General features: G+C 34.5%; 5 pseudogenes; all 5 read left to right on the forward strand.

Moving 5' to 3' along the window:
* Positions 1-5,271, forward strand: part of LOC126409774 (protein TIC 214-like) — a 5,730-nt pseudogene extending 459 nt beyond the window's left edge.
* A 767-nt stretch (positions 5,272-6,038) lies between these two features.
* On the forward strand, positions 6,039-7,196 carry LOC126409775 (NAD(P)H-quinone oxidoreductase subunit H, chloroplastic-like; annotated as a pseudogene).
* A 50-nt stretch (positions 7,197-7,246) lies between these two features.
* On the forward strand, positions 7,247-9,787 carry LOC126409768 (NAD(P)H-quinone oxidoreductase subunit 1, chloroplastic-like; annotated as a pseudogene).
* Positions 9,788-12,016: 2,229 nt separating this feature from the next.
* On the forward strand, positions 12,017-14,425 carry LOC126409769 (NAD(P)H-quinone oxidoreductase chain 4, chloroplastic-like; annotated as a pseudogene).
* Positions 14,426-16,363: 1,938 nt separating this feature from the next.
* LOC126409770 (NAD(P)H-quinone oxidoreductase subunit 5, chloroplastic-like) overlaps positions 16,364-17,500 on the forward strand; it is a 2,509-nt pseudogene continuing 1,372 nt past the window's right edge.

Raw genomic sequence — 17,500 nt, forward strand, 5'->3', positions numbered from 1 at the left:
TAACCAGATTAGTCGACATTTCCATGTTTCGATACAACAATAAGATTTATTTGTAACAAGTAGTTTTTTTGGCTGGTTAATTGGTCACATGTTATTGATGAAATGTATTGGCTTAGTATTATCTTGGCCATGGGAAAAATGAATCTAATGCACTTTTTAGATCTAATAAATTATCTTATGTCAAATGGAGAAATTCTGTATCTCAATCTTTAGTATTCTCTTATTTATATCTGTATATTGCTATCTAGGAAGAATGCCATCACCCATTATAACTAAAAACTGAAAGAAAGTTCAAAGGGGAAGAAAAGAATAAAACTGAAGAAGAAGGAAATGTAGAAATAGAAACAGTTTCGAAACAAATAAGATAGAACAGGAAGAAGATAGATCCGTGGAAGAAGACCTTTCCATTTCTTTGGAAGAGGAAGAAAGGTGGAATCTTTACAAGAGATATATGAAACAGAGGAGATCTGGTTGAATGGAAAGGAAGAAATGAATTCGACCTGAAAGAGAAAGAAAGAATAACTTTATGGATTAAAAATCCCTTCTGTCTCTTCTTTTCGATTATCAACGATGGAATCGACCTCTGCGGTATATAGAAAATGATCGATTTTCAAATGCTGTAAGAATGAAATGTCTCAATATTTTTTAATACATGCGAAAGTGATGGAAAGCAAGAATATCTTCACATATCCACCTAGTTTGTCTACTTTTTTTGAATGATACAAAAAAAGATGTCTTTTCGCACAGCGGAAAACTACCTGCGGAGCCCTCTCTAATGAATGGGTTTCGACCACTAAAAACAAAGAGATAACTTAAGGAACGAATTCATAAATCGAATTGAAGCTATAGACAAAGGATCTCTTATCTCGATGTGTCGAAAAAAGAGCCAGATTGTGCAATGATGAAGAGGAACAAGAATGCTTACCTAAGTTTTATGATCCTCTTTTGAACGGACCTATCGTGGAACAATAAAAAAAAGGGTATTTATATTCAATTAGAATGATTCAACTACCTCCACACGGGGTCTACCAAAATGGCTTGGATAATAATTCATGGTATCCTTTTTTCCAAGGATTATCGAGAGTTTGAACGAAATTGGAACACGAAATATATAAACTTGACGTAAAATCATTATCTACAGGCATTGAGGATTCATCAGTCTCAATTGGTGAATTTACAGAAGAAGCTGAAGAAGCTGAGAAATCAGAACTCGTTTCAAACAATTGCTTTTGGGGGAGAAGAAAAAGTATTCGATATGGTTAGAGCTGATCCGAATGATCAAAAATGAGTAATCTTCAAATTGAAGAAATTAAGAAAAAGGTTCCTCGATGGTTATACAAACTGACTTCTGATTTGGATTTGAAGAAGAGGAGGAGGAGAGGAGGAAGAAGATGATCAGGAAGAATCCACAGAGGATCACGGGATTCGTTCAAGAAAAGCCAAACGTGTAGTAATTTATACTGCACTGATACCGATGAGGATACTAATATCATTAATACCAATGATAATATCATCAATACTACCACTGATAATATTCATATACCAATGATAATATCAATAATTACTACTGATAATATCAGTAATACCACCGATAGTAATCAAGAAAAAATAGTGATGATCAAGTCGAAAGGTGATCAAAGAGGAAAGGAAATGGTGATCAAGCCAAAAGAAAAAGGTGATCAAGCCAAAAATGGTGATCAAGAGGAAAAGGAAATGTGATCAAGCAGAAGAACATGAAATGGCCTTGATACGTTACTCGCAACAATCAGATTTTCGTCGTATATAATCAAAGGTCGATGCGGGCTCAAAGATAAAACAGTCACTTGGGAAATGTTTCAAACAGATGTACACTCCCCCCTTTTTTTGACAGAATAGACAAACACCTTTGTTTTCTTTTGATATCTCAAGGATGATAACTCATTTTTAGGATTGGATGGAGGAAAAAGCCCAAAAATACAAACATCTGATTATGTGGGTGAAGGGCAAAGAGAAAGAGAAAATGGAGAAAGAACACGAAGAGGAGTATAAAGAAAAGAGGATAAAGACAGGAGGAGGAACGGATAGCAATAGCAGAAACTTGGGATAATATTATATTTGCTCAAGCAATAAGGAGTTCCATATTAGTAACCCACTCGATTCTTCGAAATACATCATATTACCTTCATTGATAATAGTAAAAATATTGTCGTATGTTATTATTTCAATTCCCTGAGTGGTATGAAGATTTGACCAATGGAGTAGGAAATGCATGTCAAATGCACATATAATGGGTTCAATTATCGGAAACAGAATTTCCAAAAGATTGGTTAACAGACGTATTCAGATAAATCCTATTTCCTTTCTCTCTGAACCTTGGCATAGAAAAAAGCTACGATCCCATCATAAGATCTAAGAAAAAAACAAAAAATTTCTGTTTTTTAACGATCTGGGGATGGAAACAGAAGTCCCCTTTGGCTCTCCCGAAAAAACTTTCTTTTTGAACCATTAATAAAACCTCGAAAAAAAATTAGAAAGTCAAAAAGACAGGTTTTTCTTCTAAGAATTATAAAAGACAACATAAAAGGTTTTCTAAGATTCTCAACGAAAAAATAGATGGATTATCAAAATAGTTCTATTTATAAAAAGAAAAGTGAAGAAACTCTTTTTCTTAGTGACGCGAGTCTATGACCCAAGTCAAATGAAGAACCAAGTCAAAATGAGAAAGATTCCAAAAAATCATCCATGATCACCATTATAATTGTATCCGGAGATTGGACAATGATTCACTGATAGAAAGAAAAATTAATGATCTGGCTGATAGACAACCAAAATCTGGATCAAGTAGAAAAGATTAGAAAAGACAAGAAAAAAAAACCTCTAACTCCAGATATTGAGGATATAGATATTATACTAACAAGGGAATCTTTAGTAATAAAAGAACCGAATCACGGAAACATATTTTTCAAATATCTAAAAAAAGAAGAAGTGCCCCATTAACTCTAAATGGAACTCTTTATGAAATCTTTCATTGAAGAATATACATGGGTATCCTTCTATGTATCACTAACTTTACAGGATCAATGCACAATTTTTCTTGACTCAACAAAAATACTTAAATGGATACACTTACAATGACGAAATAAAGGAAAAGATACTAATGAAACGAATCCAAATATAATTCCCTTCATTTCGACTGTAAAATCTCTTTCTACTTATACTACTAATATAAGTAGTGATAGTAATTCACCGATTTACTGCGACTTATCTTCTTTGTCTCAAGCCTAGTGTTTTACAATTATTGCAAACCCCAAGTTAGTAACAAATATAAGTCAGAATCCATATTTCATTACTACAGAACATATCCTTTTATTAAGGATAGAATAAAAGACTATTTCCATGACTATTTCCATACACGAGGAATATTTGATCAGAATCAAAACACAAGAAACTGCGGAATTCGGAATGAGTGAATGGAAAAAACTGGTTAAAGAGCCATTATCAATACAATTTCTCCCATGACAAATGGTCTAGATTAGCACCTCTAAAATGGAGAAAGAAAGTCAATCAGCATTTTACGATTAAAAATAACGACTCACCAAAATTGGGTTCATATGAAGAAAAGACCAATTAATTCATCCGGTAAAAGGATTATATATAAATTGGACTTATTGAAGAGTCCGAGTTGCGAAAAAAAATTAAAAAACACTACAGATATGATCTTTTATCATATAAATATCTTAATTATGAGATGTGAAAGACTCCAATATTATGGATCACCATTACAAGTAAACAGGCACGGAGAGATTTAATTACAATACACATAAATACAAATCGTTTTATGCTACAACTATAATGATAGCCTAGAAGATAAATATACAATTGATAGGATCCAAATCTAGATAGAAATATTTGGAATTGAGAATCACCAATTTTTACCCTAGAAACAATATTGAAACTAGGACTAGTACGGGTATCAGAACTTTCATTAATAAAAAAAGAAAACTACTAAGACTGGGACCAATAAGAAAGATATTCTTTATCTTTATATCAGAATTCATCAAGAAATCAAACAAAGCAAAAAGAGTATTTTTGATTGGATGGGAATGAATGAACAAATGTTAGATCATACTATATCGAATCTGCGCCCTGGTTCTTACCAGAATTTGTCCGCTTACGATCATATAAGACTAATCCGTGGATCATACCAATCAAATTGCTTCTATTTGATTTTCATGGAAACAAAACAAGCGATCTTTATATAGATCCAAAGGTGGAATCTAATCAAAAGAAAGATTTAATCCAAACCAAAGTAGAATCTAATCAAAAGGATATCTTGAATTAGAGAATGGAACCGGGACGAGAAAGAACGACAGCACCAAGGAAATCTTATATCTGATATAAAAACCAAAAAAAGATGTTGGAGCAAATTCCGCGGGTTCAGATATTAAGAAACGCAGAAAGAAAAAGAAATCAGAGCAGAAGGAAGCGGAACTAGACTTATTTTTGAAAAATATTTTCTTTTTCAACTCCGATGGGGTGATTCTTTCAATCAAAGAATGACCAATAATATCAAGGTATATTGTCTACTGCTTAGACTTATGAATCCGAATGAAATTGCTATATCCTCTATTCAAAGAGGAGAAATGGGTCTAGATGTAATGCTGATTAATAAGGATTTGTCTCTTCCAGAATTGATAAAAAGGGGAATATTTATTGTTGAACCGGTTCGTTTGTCTATCAAATGGGATGGAATTTCGATTATGTATCAAACCATAGCTATTTCATTGACCCATAAGGTTCAGTACCAAACTAATCGAGGATACCAGGTAAAAAAAATATTGATAAGAATGACTTGAATGGCTCGATTGCACGACACGGAGGAGTGCGTGTGAATGGGACAATAATAATTATGATTTGCTTGTCCTGAACATATTTTATCTCCTAGCCATCGTAGAGAATTGAGAATTATAAGCCGTTTCAATTACCGAAATAGGAACCTTGTGAATAAGAATCCAGTATTTTGCAATAGACTAAGACTAATGCGCAGGGTTTGAGAAATTTGTAAATAGATAAGCATTTGATACAGATACAATAACTCTCTAAAATGGAAAGTGTTTCTTTGGCCCACTCATCGATTAGAAATTTAGCCTGTATGAATCGTATTGGTTTGATACCAATAATGGGAGTCGTTCAGTATGTCAAGGATCCATATGTATAAGCAATTTGGAATTCGCTGATTTACAATCAATTTCCCTCTTTATCACGCGCTGGTATATGAGAACATGCAAATAAATACATACCTTATGTTAGACTCTGATACACAAGATTCAGTCATTAGACTCTGATACACAAGATTCAGTCAGTTAGACTCTGATACACAAGATCAGTCACATATCAATTGGACCTAGGAATGAATCACAGAATCTTTTAGGTCCCTTCCCTTTCATTCTGTTCGTGAGCCCAGGAATATACCATCCCTTTGTATCTGAATAAATTTATTGTTATTATTTATTCATATTCATTTTGATTTGTTATAGAAAAAGAGTAATATATGAATCAATCCAGATTATTGTGTACACCAGAACAAAATAAATGGTATTATTATTCTTGATTGGGAAGATTTATATCCGTGGGAACAAAAGAAAAAAAGAGAAAATTTATTGTATGGTAAAGAATTCGCCCATATCCGTTATTCCACAGAAGAAAAAAGGGGTTCTGTTGAATTCCAAGTATTTAATTTTACCAATAAGATAGAGAGACTTACTTCACATTTGAAACTGCACAGAAGACTATTTATCTCAGAGGGTTCTGCGGAAAATTCTGGGAAACGCCAACGACTGCTGGTTTATTATCAAAGAAAAATCGAGTGCGTTATAGGAATTAATTGGTCAATTGGGTATTCGAGAACCAAAAACTGGTTAGTTTGGAAATTCGTTTGAGTTATTCGGTTCATTAGATCTTGAATTTGGATGAACCTCGTTTCATTTTCAGGAATTCATGAATAATGAATTGGGATCGGAGAAATGGAATAATGAATTGGAATCGGAGAATAAAAACATATGACTGTACCAGACGCAAGAAAAGACCTCCTCGTGGTCAATATGGTCCTCACCACCCGTCAATGCATGGGTTCTTCGACTCATTGTACTCTAGATGGCGAAGATGTTATCGACTGTGAACCCATATTGGGTTATTTACACAGAGGAATGGAAAAAATTGCGGAAAACCGAACAATTATACAATATCTACCTTATGTAACACGTTGGATTATTTAGCTACTATGTTCACGGAGCAATAACCGTTAATGCACCTGAGGAATTGGGAAATATTCAAGTACCTAAAAGAGCCAGCTATATTAGGGTAATTATGCTGGAGTTGAGTCGTATAGCTTCGCATTGTTATGGCTTGGACCTTTTATGCCGATATCGGTGCGCAGACTCCTTTCTTCTATATTTCAGAGAGAGGGAATTGTTATATGATCTATTCGAAGCTGCCACAGGTATGCGAATGATGCATAATTATTTCCGTATCGGGGGGTAGCTGCTGATTTACCTCATGGCTGGATAGATAAATGTTTAATTTCTGCGATTATTTTTTAACGGGAGTTGTTGAATATCAAAAGCTTATTACGCGCAATCCCATCTTTTTGGAACGAGTTGAAGGGTAGGTTTATTGGGGGAGAGGAAGCCATAAATTGGGGTTTATCAGGACCAATGCTACGAGCTTCCGAATCCAATGGACCTTCGTAAAGTCGATCCGGTATGAGTTTATGATGAATTCGATTGGGAAGTCCAATGGCAAAAAGAAGGAGACTCATTAGCTCGTTATTTAGTAAGAATTGGCGAAATGACGAATCCATCAAAATTATTCAACAGCTCTGGAAGGAATTCCGGGGGACCTTATGAAAATTTAGAATTCCGACGCTTTGCTGGAACAAAAGATTCAGAATTGAACGACTTTGAATATCGATTCATAGTAAAAAGCCTCTCCCAGTTTTGAATTGTCAAAACAAGAACTTTATGTGAGAGTAGAAGCCCCAAAGGGAGAATTAGGTATTTTTCTGATAGGAGATAATAGTTTTTCCTTGGAGATGGAAAATACGTCCACCCGGTTTCATCAATTTGCAAATTCTCCTCAGCTAGTTAAAAGAATGAAATGGCTGATATTATGACAATACTAGTAGTATAGATATCATTATGGGAGAAGTTGATCGTTGAAATGATAATGAGAAGCACAAGCTATCAATTCTTTTTTCAGATCGGAATCCTCAAAAGAGGCCTATGGGCTCATATGGTTACTTGTACCTATTGTTACTCTTGTATTGGGAATCACAATAGGGTATTAGTAATTGTGTGGCTAGAAAGAAAAATATCTGCAGGGATACAACGACGAATTGGTCCTGAGTATGCCGGCCCCTGGGCATTCTTCAAGCTCTAGCGGATGGGTCAAACTACTTTTCAAAGAAGATCTTCTTCCATCTAGAGGAGATATTCGTTTATTTAGTGTCGGCCCATCCTAGCGTCGTATCAATTCTACTGAGTTATCAGTAATTCCCTTTGGCCATCACCTTGTACTAACCGATCTCAGTATAGGTGTTCTCTATGGATCGCTATTTCAAGTATTGCCCCTATCGACTTCTTATGTCCGGATATGGATCAAATAATAATATTCCTTTTCAGTGGTTTACGAGCTGCTGCTCAATCTATAAGTTATGAAATACCGTTAACTCCATGTGTGTTATCAATATCTCTACGTGTGATTCGTTGGAATACGCACTCCTACCTCTTTCTTTGCTTTTTCTAGGAAAGAAGTGGTTGATTGAATATATAGATAGAACTCTTTTTATTCATCACTGGGATCTATGAACTAAACCAGATATTATATGAGTGAAACAAAACTGCTTATGAATTCGCAGTAAGAAGATCGAGTCTCATTACCTACGTACGAGAGTAAAGTGGAGCTAAACATAAGCAGCGGAAGCTGTTTACCCCAAGTATCGATTAGCCATCAGGACTTGAGCGGGCGCAAAGATCAACTGTATGGAATTTTTACTCTTGTATTATTACCATACCGAGGATCCACCAAAACTGAGTGGACGGTTAGGAACACCAAGGTACACAAAAGATTAGTAATGGAGATAATGTAACGTATCCAAACGGATATTTTGACATTACATAAAAGGAGTCATAATGAGGCTTGAAGTTGGTAGAAATGATCAAAAAGTACTTCCCGTGATCCCGATCCAGAGTATAGCTCCTATCCACTGATTTAAAATAACTATCAGGAACGAAGTAATCCTTTATTTATATAGTATAGTCCTTCTGAGAAAGAAGAGAAGAACAGGAAGGAAAATGGATTGACTATTTATTGTATCTTATGGAAAATCGAGTTAAGTTATTACTGAACAAGAAACTCAGCAAAAAGAATAAAGGATGAGATGGATTCAGAAGTGTACTTTTATTTGTTATATTTATCGCGGACAGAATCCCACTGGTCTAGTTCACTTATGGCATTTTGATTCATCTTTCTTTTTTCCTATGTATGCCGATGTAATACCGAAGCATACCTTAGATTTATCGTGACCATTGAGGAGCCGTATGAAGCTGAGGTCTCATGTACGGTTCTGGAATAGAGATGGGAACAGTGATGTTATCATCGACTATGATTATCTAACAGTTCAAGTACGGTTGATTAGTTGAGGCGCAGTCAAAATATGGTTTTTGGGGTGGAATCTTTGGCGTCAACCTATAGGGTTCATAGTTTTTATAATTCTTCACTAGCAGAATGCGAGAGATTGCCCTTTGATTTACCGGAAGCGAGGAGGAATTAGTAGCAGGTTATCAAACTGAATATTCAGGTATCAAATTTGGTTTATTTTATGTTGCTTCTTACCTCAATTTACTAGTTTCTTCATTATTCGTAACAGTTCTGTACTTGGGAGGGTGGAATCTTCCTATTCCATATATACCAATTACTGAACTTTTCGAATAAATAAAACTAGTGAAGTCTTTGAACAACAATTAGTCTCCTCATTACATTAGCTAAAGCTTATTTGTTCCTGTTCATTCCTATCTCAACAAGATGGACTTTACCTAGGCTGAGAATGGATCAACTATTAAATCTTGGGTGGAAATCTCTTTTACCTATTGCTCTCGGTAATCTATTATGACAACTTCTTCCCAACTTGTTTCGCTATAACAGATAGGATATTCCAGATTCTTATCCTCTCTCAAGCAAGAGAAAGAAACATCAATTATTCATGGATATTCACGATATATGTTCCTATGGTGACTGGGTTCATGAATTATGGTCACAGACAGTACGAGCTGCAGATACATTGGTCAAAGTTTCATGATTACCTTATCTCACGCAAATCGTTTACCTGTAACTATTCAATATCCTTATGAAAAATCGATCACATCAGAGCGTTTCCGTGGCGAATCCACTTTGAATTTGATAAATGCATTGCTTGTGAAGTATGTGTTCGCGTATGTCGATAGATCTACCTGTTGTTGATTGCGATTAGAAACAGATATTAGAAAGAAACGATTGCTTAATTATAGTATTGATTTCGGAATCTGTATATTTTGTGGTAATTGCGTGAGTATTGCCCCACAAACTGTTTATCATGACTGAAGAATATGAACTTTCCACCTACGATCGTCACGAATTAAATTATAATCAAATTGCTTTGGGTCGGTTACCAATGTCTGTAATTGGAGATTACACAGTTCGAACAATTATGAACTCAACTCCAATAAAAATATCTATGGAGAAACCCCTTGATTCAAGAACGATTACCAATTAAATTAAAAATAAGACTAAGTTTGATCAAAAGTAGGTAAGTTTCTTTCATGTCAGACAAGAATAACTAATTTGTGAGGATTATAACTACTTTTTGAATATATAAAATATATAGCCATTATAGCCATAGCCCTTATTTGTTTAATTAAAAATATGAAATTACGAACTCTGTTTCGACTAAAGACAAAAGCAGATTGGCCCGTTCAATTGATTAACTCAATCTACATAACCCACACCACGCTGGGGTAAGAACTATTAGATATAAAAAGGGTAACCCACTTTTTCCCGACCAGTAAGTCATGAGATATTTTGATTATTTATCGCTTATTTACACATAATGGATTTACCTGCGCCAATACATGATATTCTTTTAGTATCTCTGGGATCAGGTCTTATAGTAGGAGGTCTAGGAGTGGTATTACTTACCAATCCAATTTATTCTGCCTTTTCCTTGGGATGGTTCTTGTTTGTATATCTTATTTATATTCCATCGAACTCTTATTTTGTAGCTGCTGCGCAGCTACTTATTACGTGGGAGCCATAAATGTCTTATCTTATTTGCTGTGATGTTTATGAATGGTTCAGAATATTACAATTCTTTTCATTTTGGACTGTCGGAGATGGATTCACTTCGCTAGTTTGTACAAGTATTTTTTTCACTAATGCTACTATCCCAAACACGTCATGGTACGGATTATTTGGACTACAGATCAAACCAGATCATAGAACAGGACCTGACAAGTAATGTTCAACAGATTGGGATTCATTTATCAACAGATTTTTATCTTCCATTTGAACTGATTTCTATAATCCTTTTAGTTTCCTTAGTGGGCGCAATTGCTATGGCTCGCCGGGAATAGATACTTAGAATTGGAAATAACAAACCAACCAAATAAAATAAAGCAACCTCCGTGTAATTGTTATCGCATCTATCTGTCCACCCTAAATTGGAATATTGTTCATGAGAATATTTCAAAGTTTTTGTTAGTTCGACGACCCATTTCAGTGTTCTTTTTGGTACTGTATTCTTATATATATTATATGGATGATAATTGAATTAGATTCAGTAGAATCTTCTCATTTAATTATCGAATCAGTTGAATTGTTGTTTATATTGAAATGAATCGAGATTGACGAGGAGTTGGTCAATGATGCTCGAGCATTACTTGTTTGAGTGCCTATTTATTTTCTATTGGTATCTATGGATTGATCACAAGTCGAAACATGGTTAGAGCACTTATGTGTCTTGAACTTATACTGATGCTGTTAATATGAATCTCATAACATTTTCTGATTTATTTGATAGTCGCCAATTAAAGGAGACGTTTTCTCGATCTTTGTTATCGCTATTGCAGCCGCCGAAGCAGCTATTGGACCAGCTATTGTTTTTCTTCGATCTATCGTAACAGAAAATCAACTCGTATCAATCAATCAAATTTATTGAATAAATAAAAATAGTCGGTATCGGAACCTTTACTCAAATAAAATATATAAAGACATATACGTTATGTCACTCTGTAGAAGTAAATGACACTCGACTCACGTTATGGATCAATGGATCATAAGCATGGATTAGAATAAGAGTACAATAAATTTTATACGTTTTCTTTCTTTATTATATATAACTATAATTCATTTATAGATTAGCAAAACGTGTTATTGACTGATATGACCATGTTGATGAAAGATAAGAGATCAAAGTATCTTGGCCTATCTCATGAACAGATCAGAAATAGATTTCTAACAAAACTTTATGGTCTAATCACCGATTCGTCTGGTGCCAAAATATTTTAATCATTTACTAAAGCTACCAGACCGAAAATTTATGACGTTCCAAAAAATTAATAGATCTAATGTCACACTCAGTAAAGATTTATGATACATGTATAGGGTACCCAATGCGTACGAGCGTGTCCTACAGATGTCCTGGAAATGATACCCTGGGACGGATGTAAAGCTAAGCAAATTGCTTCCGCACCAAGAACGGAGATGTGTAGGTTGTAAGAGATGTGAATCTGCTTGTCCAACGGATTTCTTAAGTATACGGGTTTATTTATGGCATGAGACAACCCGTAGCATGGTCTAGCTTATTAATACGTTACAAAAAACTCCCCTTGAATCCATTTGATTCCTCTTTACCGACAAAAACCCGTACTCGATAAATAAAAAAATCCGAGCGCGGGTTTTTCTGGTCAATCAAAGTGTATTTTGTCTTTACTATGAGTGATTTTATTGGTTAACAATCATTGTTGTTTTGCCCATATCCGCGGGTTCCTTAATTGCTCTTTTCCCTCATAGAGGAAATAAGGTAGTTCGATGGTATACTATCTGTATCTGCTTATTTGAACTCCTTCTAACGACCTACGTATTCTGTTATCATTTTAAATTGGACGATCCATTAATCCAATTGGAAGAAACTTTAACTGGATAAATATTTTGATTTCACTGGAGACTCGGAATCGACGGACTTTCTATAGGACCCATTTTATTGACAGGATTTATCACTACTTTAGCTACTTCAGCGGCTTGGCCAGTTACCCGAAATTCGCGATTGTTCCATTTCCTGATGTTAGCAATGTACAGTGGTCAAATAGGATCATTTCTTCTCGAGACCTCTTACTTTTTTTCATCATGTGGGAATTAGAATTAATTCCTGTTTACCTACTTTTATCATGTGGGGAGGAAAGAAACGTCTGTACTCAGCTACAAAGTTCATTTTGTACACTGCAGGAGGTTCCATTTTTCTCTTAATGGGAGTTCTAGGTATGGGTTTATATGGTTCCAATGAACCAACATTAAATTTTGAAACATTAGCTAATCAATCGTATCCCGTGGCATTGGAAATAATATTTTATTTGGTTTCCTTATTGCTTATGCTGTCAAATCACCGATCATACCTTTACATACATGGTTGCCAGATACCCATGGAGAGGCGCATTACAGTACATGTATGCTCTAGCTGGAATCTTATTAAAAATGGAGCATACGGGTTGGTTCGGGTCAATATGGAATTATTACCCCACGCCCATTCCATATTTTCTCCTTGGTTGATGATAGTAGGACTATTCAAATAATCTATGCAGCTTTAACTTCTCTTGGTCAACGCAATTTAAAAAAGAGAATAGCCTATTCTTCCGTATCTCATATGGGTTTCATAATAATAGGAATTAGTTCTATAACCGATGCGGGACTCAATGGAGCTATTTTACAAATCATCTCTCATGGATTTATTGGTGCTGCACTTTTTTTCCTGGCAGGAACAAGTTATGATAGAATACGTCTTCGTTATCTTAACGAAATGGGGGGAATAGCTATACTAATGCCAAGAATCTTTACGATGTTCAGTAGCTTCTCAATGGCTTCTCTCGCATTACCAGGAATGAGTGGTTTTGTTGCAGAATTTGTGATATTTTTGGGAATAATTACTAGCCCAAAATACCTTGTAATGTCAAAAATACTAATTACTTTTGTAATGGCAATTGGAATGATATTAACTCCTATTTATTCATTATCTATGTCACGCCAGATGTTCTATGGATACAGGTTATTCAATGTCCCAAGTCTCACTTTGGATTCTGGACCACGAGAAATCTTTATTTTGATGTGTATCCTTTTACCTATAATAGGTATTGGTATTTATCCAGATTTCGTTCTTTCACTATCAGTTGACAAGGTAGAAACTATTCTATCTAATTACTTTCATGGTAGCTTTCATGGATGGATTTTTTATGGTTATGGGCAGCACAGAAGATCCAATCCAATAATCCTGCACTGCTGTTTACAAACAAATCAATCGTTGGCTAGACCAATCAAAAGGAAAAGAAGATTTTTCCTTCTATCAAGTCAAAAATGCAATTAAATGAAGGAAATTGTAATCAGAAATATCTGTAGTTTTTATATTTAACTACAGATATTTCTGATTACATATATATCTTTCACCTTATACATATAATGTATAAATGAGATAATAATATTATGGTTAATAATATTATGGTATATGAGAGGGGTATATGAGAATGAAAGGGTATGTGTACAATCTTTCTATGTATTCTGCAGTTTTTTCTTCAATTAGATGTTTAATGTGAATGAACCATAACTATGTAGCCCTCTTCCTAATAGATTGACCCCAAAATAGCAGATCCAAATTATAAGAAATCCCATAGAAGCCACAATTGCTGAATTGCACCTTGCAAACTTTTATTTGTTCTAGTATGTAAATAAATCGCGAATACGGTCCAAGTAATAAATGCCCAGGTTTCTTTGGGGTCCCAATTCCAATAAGATCCCCATGCCTCATTAGCCCATACTGCTCCTGAAAGAATACCTATAGTTAAAAGGGTAAAACCCAAGCCAATGACACGATAACTCCAAGAATCCAATCGCTGAGTCAATTGATACCTGTGATAATTTCTAAACGAAAAATTCACGTATTGGGTCTCATCAAAAGAAAATGAACTAATTAATAAATGATTGGTTTTACCGAAAATATCTATCTTTCTTCTAAACGTAATGACCAGGAGAGTTATGGATAATAATGATCCACATAAAAGAGCTGCATAGCTCAACAACATCATACTTACGTGCATCATTAACCAACGGGATTGGAGAGCAGGCACTAATATTGCGGATTGATGCATTTTAGTTAAAAGACCCGAAGTGGCAAAGCCTTGGGTTAAAATAGCGCTTGGGGCGGTTATTTTACTGAAAAATTCTTATAGTTTCTAAAATATGGAACTATATGAATAAGGGAGAAACTCCATGAAAGGAACATTAATGATTCATATAGATCACTTAATGGTACATGTCCCGAATAAATCCAACGAGTAACTAATAATCCTGTTATACAGAAAAAAGTAGCTATCATGCCTTTTTCTGACGAATCACATAGTCCTACAATTCATAGACCAAGGTCATCAGATGAGTAGGAATCACAATTGAAATGATCGAAAAAGATATGTGAGTTAATATATGTTCTAAAGTTGCAAATATCATAAACAATCATTTTTTGTTTTATAGTTATAAAAAAGGGAACCCTTCCTTAATTACCGAATGTAAATATGGTATCGAATTAAAGGATCCGTTGTGTCCTTTTTGTTTTAGAGAATGCCGCCACTCGGACTCGAACCGAGATGCTCTAGCACTGCTTCCTAAGAACAGCGTGTCTACCGATTTCACCATGGCGGCTTGTTCGAAGTAATACTAACTCATGCATATTCAATCGTCGATATTGAGAGGTTCAATGCAATTGCAATAGATGATTATTGAATCAATCGAAGAATAGCCATTCAAGTCAATATTTGAAGGTTCCATAATTGTTACTAGCTTACCTTAAAGCTTAGTAATAGTGAATCGATGGGGAAAATAGTGAATCGATGGGGAAAATGGCAATCCCCATCTCGCAAATCATATAAAAATGCACTCTATTCACTATATTGAACCTTGTATCTTGCGTCTAATAACGCCCTTTAAAACACAAATAGTGCCATTTTGAGGGCCCAATATATGATACAGAATCATTAATTTATCCAATCATTGATTGATGTTGATTTAGATCATTTGAAGGGTTTCTTATCACATTATTATTTATTCTTTGCTTTTTTTATTTCATTTTTTGTCGTACAAAAAAACCTTTTGAATAACCGGTAGAAATGGATTTAGCTAAAGAAAAGCTTTTACCGCTGCCCAATATCCCTTTCTCTTCCAAAAATTTCTACGAATATGCTTTTTGATATAGAAGTACGTTTTTTTGGAACCGCCATGCAAAAATGAACTTTTCTAAGTTGAATGTGAAAGACATGTATTGTTCAAAATAGATCATTAATTCTTTCTATTCATATATCTATTATTTAGTTTATAGATTTTCTTCATAACATACAAATATGCGCATATAGCATATAATAGGGACTAAACTAAATTATTGCTAGGGACTCAAACTCAAGTTGGAGAATAAAAAGAAAGGAGATTCGATTCGCTAGGTATAACTCTCATAGAAAAAAATAGTTATCTTTTTCTCTTTTTGAAGTATTCATTATCATTATTATTGCATACAATGAAAATCTCAGAAGAAAGAAAATTGTACTAATTGTTTCATATCTCCATTCATTAGGATCGATGGTATCAACTACCGATGAAATCGACCCCCGCAGATAAATAATATAAAAAGAAAAATAAATAAAATAAAAGGTTACAATTCCTATCTCAGTCTATTTCAAATAGACCATATATATAACCTACATATACCTACCGTCGTAATACATTTAATAACAATAACCAGAAATTAATTACCTACATGAGATAAAACAATAAGATTTTCTCTACCAATTGATCCCATTAAAGCATAGCGCCCCCACGATTCGAATAATACTTTGTTCAATGATCCATTACTTGAACATTACTTGAACTTGATTAAGGCAATTTAAGTAACCTCTTACTTCACCTTCTTACTTCACCCATATGGGAGGTTACAAGTATCATAGAATTTCCCACAAGTTCTGGTGGAAGCCAATCAATCAGTTTCAAATTAAATTTAAATTAGTTAATGATTTTGGATAAAAGATCTTGTTGGGTTGAGTTATTGCGGATCTCATGATCCATATCAAAAGCTAATAATTACTTCACCCCTAGTATTAAGCAATAATTTGCTTAATTATATCATTTGACCAATTCAATTGTAACTCCTTGGGTCAAATTTTAAATAGTCGAGGAAGAGCGAGATTAATAAAAAAGAATATTCTTTTCGTATCCTTATTTTGGTTTGTGTTAAAAAAAAAAATAAATAAGAACTGGTGATGAATGTGAATTGGGAACAATAATTAATATAATTAATTAGAAGAAAATAGAGGAAAAAGGTTTGATTTAATTTTATTATTATGGTTATGGAACGCACATATCAATATGCATGGATTATACCTTTCGTTCCGCTTCTAGTTACTATGTTAATAGGATTGGAACTCCTGCTTAATCCGACAGCAACAAAAAATATTCGTCGTATATGGGCTTTTCCCGCTGTTTATTGTTAAGTATAGTTATGGTCTTTCCACTAAGCTGGCGATCCAGCAAATCAATGGTAGCTCAATTTATGAATATCTATGGTCTTGGAGCATCACTAGTGATTTTCCTTAGAATTCGGCTACTTGATTGATCCACTTACTTCTATTATGTCGATATAATCACTACTGTTGGAATCCTGGTTCTTATCTATAGTGATAATTATATGTCTCATGACCGAGGATATTTGAGATTTTTGCTTATATGAGTTTTTCAATACAGCGATGCTGGGATTAGTTACTAGTCCCAATTTGATACAAATCCATATTTTTGGGAACTAGTGGGAATGTGTTCCTATCTGTTAATAGGTTTTTGGTTTACCCGACCAATTGCAGCAAATGCCTGTCAAAAAGCGTTTGTGACCAATCGTGTGGGGATTTTGGTTTATTATTAGGAATCCTAGGTTTTATTTAATAACAGGTAGTTTCGAATTTCAGGATTTATTCGAAATATTCAATGATTCGATCATTAATAACAATGAGATGAATTCCTCATTTGCTACGCTTTGTGCCTTCTTATTATTCCTCGGTGCAGTTGCTAAATCTGCGCAATTCCCACTTCATGTATGGTTACCTGATGCTATGGAGGGACCCACTCCTATTTCGGCTCTGATACATGCGGCTACTATGGTAGCCGCAGGAATTTTTCTTGTAGCTCGGCTTCTTCCTCT

This window comes from Nymphaea colorata, chromosome 2 (assembly GCF_008831285.2).
Source record: "Nymphaea colorata isolate Beijing-Zhang1983 chromosome 2, ASM883128v2, whole genome shotgun sequence".
Classification (NCBI taxonomy): Eukaryota; Viridiplantae; Streptophyta; class Magnoliopsida; order Nymphaeales; family Nymphaeaceae; genus Nymphaea; species Nymphaea colorata.